The following is a 12,013-nucleotide window of genomic DNA, read 5'->3' as shown; positions in this document are numbered from 1 at the left end:
TAAATAAGTCTCTCTTTTCTTTTTAATCAATTGTTATGGTAAAATACAGTTTGTTATTAACCGTAGTTGTAAAGACAGAGATCGCATTTAGATTAAAAGAAATAGCATCGCATCGTTGAGGACGACCTCTAGTGGCGTGGAGGGGAAATGCGCAAATCACACGTGTTCGATTTGTAAACACACCGGGTGGCACTTGCCTGATTACGGCACGTGAGGTGAGTGAGCACGGGTGAGGCTATAAAGGTCCGCGATTTCCGGCCGGGCATAGAAGGGTTTGTGCATTGGAGGACACGAGAGCACGCATTGGTATGTAATTTATATTTTGAACTAAGGTGTAATTTGCACAATGCGTATGTTTCTGGCACTTTTTCCCGTTTGTCATGTCTTCCATGTGACAGCGCATGGGACGGCGCTATGAAGGTATTATTGTAGCAAAAGTCTTTAGCACCTGTAACTGCAGAATTTGAATGCGTACACTAAAGTCACAGTAAATTTGAAGTCGTATATATTTATTTTGCATGTGTACTCTAAAGTCACAAATGTGTAACAGTACATTTGTAGTCGTAAAAAAAATATAAATATTTTTTATACCATTGTAAACACAAAATAGGGTCTACGAGTACGCTAATCTGTGTTACAGGTGCACAAATCCTTTTGCTACAATTATTGCAGCGCAGTTGGTGCAAAACACATTCGCACACCCGTGTTTCATAATCTGAGAACATGCCCAAAAGGTGTGCATTCGTAAACCCAAATTTGAACAAATGCATCAGAAGTTGCACATCTGTGAACGCTATGTTAATTCAGCATTTTAATGAGCGAGCACAAAACCATTTTACAACTGCTCGAATCTGCTCCTGCAAGTCTCAGCTGTGGGGTTTTTTGCAGGTTGTTTTGCAACACCCCTAGGTGGTAAATGTGTAGCAAAAGTATTCGTATCCGTAGATGACAGAGCGTCCGTGAGCGGGACAAAATAGTCCCGCCCATAATTTCCTAATCCAATGAAAATCGCCGGCAGGGATGCATTTCTCAAATTACACTGTCTGGGACCCACCCCGTGCCAGCCATGGAGCTATAAAGATCGCAGCATACTCAGCACGGGATACGTTTATTTCTGGAGAAGTGAAGAGGGCGTCCTACTGAACGGAGATGGGTATCCTACATTATGTTAAATGAAATGACTTAGTTCAAGTGAATTCCCCCCAAAGTATTTCATTAACATGCCGCAAATGTCCTTGAATGTATTGTAATGGTCGCCATAACATAAATTCAGAAATGTTAATGCAATACTTTGGGGAGAATTCCCTTGAACTAAGTCATTTCATTTTACATAATGTAGGATACCCACCTCCGTTCAGTAAGACGCCCTCTTCACTTCTCCAGAAAGAAACGTACCGCGCTAAGAATGCTGCGATCTTTATAGCTCCATGGCTGGCACGCGATGGGTCCCAGTCAGGGACGGCTGGTATAAATGGGCTAACAGGGCTAAGCCCTCTTACAGTGAAAATATATTATTAAATTCTTAGAACATATTGTTTTAAATTTTGGTAGAACCTAAAGGAGCAACAGCACCAAAAAGTGACAGAAAAACCCAGGATATATATATCTTCGTTTTTTTTCCTGTGAATGGGCTAAATGTATTCAGCCCAAGCGCAGTAGCGTAAGCTTCCATTGACGTTTGATTGACAGGTGCCCTGACACGCCCCCTTCATATGCTTCCCATTTGGGCTAAATTAGTTTAGCCCAAAGGCTGACCTAGCACAGTAGCTACAGTACAGTGTCCTTCGACTAATCACAGCACAGTAGCGCAAGTGCAGTATGGCGGGCGTTAGCATGAAAATGAATGAAGTGGATTATTTACTTTCTAATCGGTTTTCTTTAATGTCTTTGGAGGAAAAATTGGAAGTGAAAAGATTGGGGACACATCAACCAAACGATGTACAGATTTACTGTCAGGAGTGCGGTCAGAATATGGCCGGTAATAGTGCATTTGTAAGCGGGTCAACTACGTTTCGTATCGAAACATTTAAAAAGCTGTCTAAATAACCCAACATGACGTGACAAGTGTGTAGAGATAGTGGCCCCTCTCCAAGCTGCATTTCAGCGACAGGCAGTAACAATAAGGTTCTCTAAGGAATCGGAAATGATCTCATTTAATGTTGCATACAACATTGCCAAAGAGGAGTTGCCATTCTCAATTTAAATCCGAAATTATTCTCATGAAGAGAAATGGATTAAACATCAACCCGACGTAGGCCTATAGCAATGAGATGGCATGTGCACAATTCATTGCAGTAGGCCTAATGGGCGACACCTTAAAGCAAAAGACAGCTGCGGACGTCGGAAACGCCACATAGGCCTACATGTCCTTCATGATTGACGGCGACACAGACGTCTCTACCAAAGAGTGTGTGATCGTCTACAGCCGCATTTTGCGCAAAGGGAGACCAGTCAACATTTTAATTGTGTAATACTTTAAGCACAAAAAAAGTTTTATTTTGCTTAATGGTTTAGTTCGAAATGTTCAATTTCAGCTCAGTGAAGCACTTTAAACACCTTATTTTTCTTTTTATTTATAATTGTGCTTCAAATAAAGAAATGCCTTTCTCTACACCTTAATCTTGTTTAAAAATCATTCACATTATATGAAAGTTATGAACAGAGATATAAAGGTGACCTCATGGCGTCACCTTGTGAAGTATTGATAAATGTAATGCATTCTTTAGCCCACCCACCCAAAATCACCACCAGCCGTCACTGTAATTTGAGAAATGCATCCCTGCCGGCGATTTTCATTGGATTAGGAAATTATGGGCGGGACTATTTTGTCCCGCTCACGGACGCTCTGTCATCTACGGATACGAATACTTTTGCTACACATTTACCACCTAGGGGTGTTGCAAAACAACCTGCAAAAAACCCCACAGCTGAGACTTGCAGGAGCAGATTCGAGCAGTTGTAAAATGGTTTTGTGCTCGCTCATTAAAATGCTGAATTAACATAGCGTTCACAGATGTGCAACTTCTGATGCATTTGTTCAAATTTGGGTTTACGAATGCACACCTTTTGGGCATGTTCTCAGATTATGAAACACGGGTGTGCGAATGTGTTTTGCACCAACTGCGCTGCAATAATTGTAGCAAAAGGATTTGTGCACCTGTAACACAGATTAGCGTACTCGTAGACCCTATTTTGTGTTTACAATGGTATAAAAAATATTTATATTTTTTTTACGACTACAAATGTACTGTTACACATTTGTGACTTTAGAGTACACATGCAAAATAAATATATACGACTTCAAATTTACTGTGACTTTAGTGTACGCATTCAAATTCTGCAGTTACAGGTGCTAAAGACTTTTGCTACAATAATACCTTCATACGGCGCAGACGTCGTTAGTGACGTCTTGGGCACGTTTGGTGGAGGCGCACATGGTGAAAATGTTTGTGTGGAAGACCATTGTTATTTTACAACACAGTGATATTAGATATCATAGTGATATTGTAATTATATATTTGTTTATGATATCTAACCGAATTACTTGGATTTGTTTGATATCTAGCAGATATTTGGATTTGATTTAAATGTTTGATTAGGCATTTTGATTTATTTGAGAACTAACTTGATTTAATTTGTCTTTCTCAATAGGTTTTCAACCTAATCCTAATCCGAATCCGAATCGCAATACGGAACCAGCTTGTTGTTCATGTTTAAAATAATTCATGTTCAATAAAAGGAAGGAGAAGGATTTGAGCTGTCCTGCGTACTCTGTCTAACAGTGCCATTTCAAGTTGGGCAAGCACAAATGAAAACATCACCCAGATAACTTGACAGTTGAAAACCAGCGGAGCAGCTTGGAGAAGAGGATAAAAGGCCTTGGAAGTCCAGGAAAAGCTGTTTACGCAGGAGAAGAGAGCTGTGCTGGTCCGTGAGGTCAAGATGGCGGAAGATGTCGTGGGGAAGACGGTGAAGCAGCTCAAGAAGGAGAGAACCGCTGCGAAAAGCACCTTCACCAGACAGGCCAACTTCCTCAGCAAAGGGGCAGACAGCATGGTGGAAGCAGAGCTGAGGGAGGAGTTCGCCGAGCTCTCATACTGCCGGAAAATCGTTCTTGAAGCGAATGATGATTACAAGACAGGGCTTTTGGCCGAGTCTCAAGAGCCAGAAGAGGAAGACGCGGTTCTCGAAGAGAAGGAGGAGCTAGACGTTGAGAGAACCGCTAACGAGGCAGAAGCAAGGTTTGGAGAGGTGAGAAGAATTGTCCAAACAAACCTGTGGTCCAGATATGGCCAATACGCTATCACAACTGCAATCACTGAAGGAGAGAAGGCCTGCGGTCGGGCGGAGAAGTTACCTGTGGAGAGTACTCACCTGGATGCATATGAGATGCACCTGACTCTACTGGAGAAAAGGATCAATGAGGCTGCCAGAGTTATGTCAACCTGGGAGCGGTGGATCCCAAATGCTGAAAGAGAGGAGCTAGATGGCAGGGTCAAGGACCTGAAAGCTTTAAACGGCAACCTTGAACTGAGGAAGGCTGAGTTTGTCACTGCACGGAGGATGTCGGAGGATGCGCTGGCTGCAGGAGCCTCAGGACCTGAAGCAGTGAGAGCACATCCCCCGCCAGCAAAACCAATTGTCAGAATAAAACCAACCACACTGCCCATCTTTTCAGGGTGCAAAAGAGAATACCACAGATGGAAGAAAGACTGGGAGAGCCTTCAAAGACAGGGAGAGCCGTCTGGCTCAGCCGAAGTCAAGAAAATTCAACTCCTGGACAGTGTGGATGACAAGATTGGGAAGGATATCCGGCTGTCAACCTACAACACTGCAGAGGATATGTTCAGAGTCATGGACAACCGGTATGGAAATAAATCAACCATTGCCATAGAAATCCTGGAGGAGTTGGAGCGAATACCCCCTGCAAGGGGAAGCCAGCCAAGGAGAGTCATCGACCTGATCCAAGCAGTGGAAAAATCCCTAGCAGACCTCACAGAGCTGGGAAACTCTGGCGCAATCAAGAACCCGCTCGTCATTAAATCCATTGAGAGCAAGTTACCCGACTTTGTGAAGAGAGACTGGCTAGCCTTTATGGTGAATTCTAGCAATAATGTCACCACAGACAACCACTTTGACATGCTCCTGAAATTCCTAAAGAATCAAGAAGAGATCCTAGAGAGACTTGACCAGCTAAGGTTTGTGGAGAAGATGGAGAAACCAGAACGTGAGAAGAAATATGAAAGAAAGTATGCTTCTACAAGAACCACAAAGAAAGGAGGGCTGGAAGATGTGTGTGTTGTCTGCGGTGATGGAAGGCACAGTGACAAGATTTTCTTCTGTAGAAAGTTCAAAGGGCTGAAGCTACAAGAGAAGAATGCTGTTGTAAAGAAGCTGGGAGCATGCAGAAAATGTCTTGGATGTCATGAAGATGATGGATACTGCAGAGACACTTTCCTATGCAGGAACAAAGACTGTAAGAAGGGAGACTCCTCAGATCACCATTACTTTATTTGCCCCAATGGAGAATACAAGACTGGAAACGAGGAGAGAAGTGGGAAAGACGGCAGAGGAAAGAGCAAACTGACAGCCGAACAGGAAGGATTCTTGGCTGAGCTGTCCTCAGTGCAAGCAGAAAGGTGCAGAATGGCATTCACAAACAAAGCTACAGAGGGTGGCATGAAGAACCACCAGTCCCAGCTATTGAAGAAAAGTGGCCTGTGTGAGCTTCCTGTCATTATGATGCTGATGGAGGTAACTGCTAATGCTGGGCAGAAGATTGGAGCTCTTGTTGATCTTGCCTCAGACACGAACTATATCACCCATAAGGCTGCACACAGGCTGAGGCTGCGGAGTGAAGAAGTAACCCTGGTTGTGCATGGTGTAGGCGGAATGACCATCAAGGTGAACACGGAAAGATATCTTCTTCGAGTCAGAGTGAAAACCCCCAAAGGAGCGGAGAAGGCTCATGAACTGATCTGTTACGGCCTGGATGAGATTGCCAAGGTGTACAAAGTTGTCAAGCCGGAAAAGTTGCAGAAGTTCTTCCCAGAAGTGAAGCTGGAGGAATTAAGGAGGCCGGAAAAGATTGATCTGCTCATCAGCCATCGCGAGGGAAGACTTGCTCCACAAAGGGTTAAAGTTGTTGGGGACCTCGTCTTGTGGGAGAGTCCATTGGGAATGACAGTGGGCGGAGCACACCCTGACCTGTTCGAGGAGTTAGAGGTGACAGCACATGAGTCCAGAACACACTTTGCTCGCTCCATGAGAACTGCTGCAGTCAAGTATGAGGAGATAGTTGGGAGCCCAAGTACTGAAGCAGCCCGTATGCAGCGAAAGGACAGTGCCAAGGAAACGGTTACAGCTGCTGCAAATCGTGAGTTCCTGGAGTGGTGGAGATGGGACAGCATCGGAGCAGCCTGTGAGCCAAAGTGCGGAGGATGTCGCTGTGGAAACTGCCAACCAGGAGGAAAGGAAATGACACTGGCTGAAGAAAGGGAGCTTGAAATAATAAAAGAAGGACTCACCTATGTCCAAGGAGACTCTCACACAACATCTCCGCATTGGGATGCAAAGTATCCATGGACAGAAGATCCTGCCTCGCTCCCCAACAACAAAGGTGCAGTTGAAGCTACATTCTTGAGAACAGAAAGACAACTAAGGAGGGAGCCAGAGTGGAAATCAGCATACACAGCCCAGGTCCACGAGATGGTTGAGAGGGGCGCAGCCGTAAAACTCACTAATGATGTCATCAGCAAGTGGACAGGACCAGTGTGGTATGTAAGCCATTTGGTGGCGCCAAACCCTCACTCAGTGACGACTCCAGTCCGGCTTGTGTGGAACAGCAGCCAGAAGAGCAGGGGAGTGAGCATGAATGATATTCTGCTAAAGGGGCCAGATGTTCTAAACCCGATCAGAGCTGTTCTGCTGAGATTCAGAAGAGGTGTGTATGCTGCACTTGGAGACATCAGGAAGATGTATAATTCAGTGTGGCTTGAAGAGCGAGAGATGCATATCCACCGATTCCTTTGGAGGGACAGTCCAGACGAGGAGATGGGTCAATATGCCATCACAAGGGTGAACATTGGAGACAGACCAGCCGGTTGCATTGCACAGGTAGCTATGCGGGAGACGGCAAGATTGGCCATCTTTGCTCACATGGAAGAGGAGCGCAGAGTCCTGGAAAAGGACAGTTATGTGGATGACATTCTAACTTCCCATAACAGCCTGGAGGAACTAGACAAGATCACTGAAGGGGTTGAAGAAATTCTGAGAGCCGGAGGCTTCTTTCTGAAACCGTGGGTCCGGTCAGGCCAAAGTGGGAGGCCAGAGGCTGCAGCAAAGGTCCTGACATCAAGAGTGGAAGGGATGGAGGAGAAGAAAACCTTCATCCTCCCAAACCAAATGAGGGATGAAGATAACAAAGCCCTGGGCATTGGATACAAGGTGGAGGATGACAAGCTCTACATGATGACCTCGATCAACTTTTCCAAAAGGAAAAAGAAGATGAGAGTAGGCAAGGATCTTCTCAGAATGGAGGTGAAACCTGGAACGCCTAACCCGCTGACAAGAAGGGACCTGTTAAGCCAAGTAGCTGGACTCTACGACCCCATCGGTTTGGTATCACCTCTGAAACAGAAGGGCGCTATCCTTGTTAGGAGAGCATTCCAGGAGGCAGGAGGAGGGAAGTTGACCTGTGAGACCTGGGATAAACCACTGCCAGAGAGCCTCAGAGAAGAAGCTATTCAGCTGTTTGAGGAGTATGCGCAGCTTGGACAAGTTCAGTTTCAAAGAAGCCTGACACCAGCTCACTGGAAAGGGAAACCATGGGGAATCACATTCTCAGACGGGAGTGACAAATCATATGGAGCTGTGATGTACCTGAGGTGGAACACTAGTGAAGGAGTCGATATCCGGTTTGTAGAGTCGAAAGCCAAGCTGACTCCACTGGATCAGAAAGGGGAGGCCGTGAAGGCTGAAATCTGCGGCGCAGTCTTTGCAGCCAGGCTCAGGAAGTATGTTGAGAAGCATGGAGGCCTGGAAATTGAGCGATGGCTCCATCTGGTGGACAGTCAAACAGTCCTAGGAGCCATTCAAAGAGAGAGTTATGGGTACCAAACTTTCTTTGCGAACAGAGTGGGTGAAATCCAGAAGGCTGGCCCAGTTGAAGACTGGTGGTGGATCCCTGGAGAGTATAACATTGCTGACATCATTACAAGAGGAGGCACTCATGAAGATCTAAAGGAGGATTCCACATGGCAGGATGGACCAGAGTTCCTAAAGTGGCCAGTGGAGGAGTGGCCTAAAAAGTCAGCAGGAGAGGTTGCAGCGCACGCTAGAGAGAGTGTCAACAGACTCCAGAGAAAGGCATTCTCAGCAGGAATGACAAGGGCTCAAGCAAAAATAAGCCAAGCAAGTGCCCCTCAAAAAGACCTGAAGGATGAAAGTGAAGAGAAAAGTATGGCCGCTGATCCAGCTCTTCTGGCAGGAAGGCCACCCAGGAGATGTAAATGTGAGGACCTTTCCAAGCTACCCTGTTCCAGTCATGAAGCCAAGCACAGGGGACACGAGCAGACAAGGAGCCAGGAGACGCTTGAAGAGGATCCCTGTGTCCATTCTCTGCAGGGATGTGAGACGACTGGTCATCCTTCTTCCTGTTGAAGAGCAACGAAAGACTGAAATAGATAGTGTGACCTCCTTGGGTTGAGCAACCAGGAGGTCAAGTGGGAGGTGTAAAGACAGAGATCGCATTTAGATTAAAAGAAATAGCATCGCATCGTTGAGGACGACCTCTAGTGGCGTGGAGGGGAAATGCGCAAATCACACGTGTTCGATTTGTAAACGCACCGGGTGGCACTTGCCTGATTACGGCACGTGAGGTGAGTGAGCACGGGTGAGGCTATAAAGGTCCGCGATTTCCGGCCGGGCATAGAAGGGTTTGTGCATTGGAGGACACGAGAGCACGCATTGGTATGTAATTTATATTTTGAACTAAGGTGTAGTTTGCACAATACGTATGTTTCTGGCACTTTTTCCCGTTTGTCATGTCTTCCATGTGACAGCGCATGGGACGGCGCAGACGTCGTTAGTGACATCTTGGGCACGTTTGGTGGAGGCGCACATGGTGAAAATGTTTGTGTGGAAGACCATTGTTATTTTACAACACAGTGATATTAGATATCATAGTGATATTGTAATTATATATTTGTTTATGATATCTAACCGAATTACTTGGATTTGTTTGATATCTAACAGATATTTGGATTTGATTTAAATGTTTGATCAGGCATTTTGATTTATTTGAGAACTAACTTGATTTAATTTGTCTTTCTCAATAGGTTTTCAACCTAATCCTAATCCGAATCCGAATCCGAATCGCAATACGGAACCAGCTTGTTGTTCATGTTTAAAATAATTCATGTTCAATAAAAGGAAGGAGAAGGATTTGAGCTGTCCTGCGTACTCTGTCTAACAGTGCCATTTCAAGTTGGGCAAGCACAAATGAAAACATCACCCAGATAACTTGACAGTAGTGGAACCAATTACATCACAGTTTAGATCACAGTTTGAGAGACATTCTAGTGAGGCCTATTTCTTAAGCTTGTTGCATATTCTCGAAGAAAGTTGTCCAATCCCGGGTTGCTTTGAACTCACTTCATTTATTATAAAGTCGTCGGCATGTTTCGGCATGGTAAGTGAGGCTATACGGAGGGAATTGAATCTAACACGTGTGAGAGGAAAATACCGTGATCTACTTCAAGCCCCCCGGGCTAAGGCCCGGGTGCTCTCTGTCGTCTACCTATTGAACTCTGGCCTTTTCCACCCCTTGTCCTCAGGTAGAGACCGTCAAGTGGGCGTGGCCTAGTGGGCGTGGTGGCTTCGGCTTCTTCAGGTGATGCCTTCTGTGGGGGAGCAGCCTTCAATAAGGTCTTGCTCCCCTTGTGGCTATGTATAGTATTTACGGCTTATATGTTTGGTCCTGCTTCATTGGGTCCATGTGTGGGTAGCTTAGATTCTTAAAATACGTAACAAGCTCCTTTTTCACTGAGAATAAGAGTATGCATGATTGAAGTGTTTGGGTTGACTGACATTTATCCGATCATAAACGTATTAAACTAGATATTTCTGCCATCAAACTGCTTTTCACAGCTACATTTCACAGCTAAATAAAAACATGTTCCTATATATATCCATCCATATCGAGACAGCGGTCTAAAACCAGCCCTTTTACCCCCCCTCTACCACCTGAGTGATATGTAGCCGATGCAAAAGGAACAAAGATGAAGAGACTATCCATTTACCATTTTTGTTCGCACTTTTATTTTACTTTTGCATTCGTTCATCTTTCAGATAAAAGCCAACGAGTGCGGCGATTAAAAATGGTCCCACACTGCCAATTAAACCATTATAATCTGCATGACCCCACATCGCGGGCCAGGTGCACACACTCAGGGAGGGGGAAGACAGGGAAATCAGCCCTGATTGTGTCACATAATTACTGGAGCCTCTTCAACTGCACCGCCACTGAATCCCTTTCAGATCCCACTGTCGGGCACACTGGCCTAATTCCTCCCGCTTGCAAACAGCCCGATAAAGCTGTTGATTAAAGCAACGCTCGGTCTCAACAGAAGGCACGTTCCTCTTAGGCAGCAGATGGAGATTGCCAAGGCCCTCCACCCTTCTGATGCTGAACCCTGATCGAGGTTCTCCTTGGCTTTGTGCGTAGTTGACCCAAAGCATATTTATTTTGGTTTACAAAAGCGTAGGAAGTTATCTCAACAACCTCAGAGCAGACACAGATCATCTGGCACCACGAGCCGAACGGACCACAGACACAGATGATGTGTTTGTGTAGTTCGGAATATGAAAAAGTTTTGAAAAGGAAACTGTTGAATGGGTCTCTGTTAGTCACGAGGCAGAGCCTGTATTAGCAGGCTTCACCCTCGACAAGCATCAGCCAAGATCAATATGTGACCACGGCCTTGTCACACAGATTTGTTTATCGGCTTCTTAAAGGCTGTTCTCCATGCTTACACAAATAAAGGAGATGGGAAATGGGTTTTTACAATAAATAGGCGTCAATACGGGGGACAGTTACGAGGATCAGATAGGAGGCTTTTCTTAAGACCTCTAATTAAATAACTAATTTATCAAAGTGAAAGTTATGACTTTATACACAATGATGTGACCCCAGATTTAGCCCCGCCATTCTACAGTCTGCTGCTATCTGAGTTTTTTTCACCGTATTCTGTTGAAGATCCAGAGCTTGATCGGATCCACAATGAAAGTGTCTCTATTCTAACGCCTACTGCAGTCAACCCTTAACTTCTAAAACAATGGCATATCGTCTGTTTAAGTGATTAAAACTACAAAAAGACAGAAACATATATGAAAGGGCCAAATGCCAAACGAAGCGGTACCTTTGAGTATTCCTCCAAAGTAAAATATAAAAACACAAAAAATGAATGAGAATATTAACAGCCATTTCCACAATGACTAAGTGAAATCACTGAGAATAATTCAATAATAATGAAATGTTCAATAGTTCAGTCAATTACTTAAAACAGGTCAAGCGCATCCTTAGCTGTTTTAAAGGTCCCATGGCATAAAAACCTAACTTTTTTAGGTTTTCTAACATTAATAGGAGTTCCCCTAGCCTGCCTATCGTCCCCCAGTGGCTAAAACTTGTGTTTGGTGTAAAACGAGCACTAGGTATCCTGCTCGCCTTTGAAAAAACGGAAGCTCAGGCGCGCTGATTTGGAATGTGGCCCCATATGTCGTCATAAGGAGCCAAGTTACCTCCCCTTTCTCTGCCTTGCCCGGCCAGGGAATTGGCCAGAGAATGTGTGTGTGTGATTACACACACTGTAAAGCAAGTGATGTACACTTCTTTGTTATTTGGATAACCGTCTCTTTGACGTCTCTGGTATTTCCACAACGAGACTGTAGTTGGGGTTACCTCAGCCATGGTTGAGAAGGTATTGGGGGAAAGGAACTTTGGCTTTGACTCCCA

Source organism: Gadus macrocephalus, chromosome 17 (genome assembly GCF_031168955.1).
Source record: "Gadus macrocephalus chromosome 17, ASM3116895v1".
Lineage (NCBI taxonomy): Eukaryota > Metazoa > Chordata > Actinopteri > Gadiformes > Gadidae > Gadus > Gadus macrocephalus.
The sequence above is the reverse complement of the archived record's forward strand: the minus strand, read 5'-3'. Positions refer to the sequence as shown.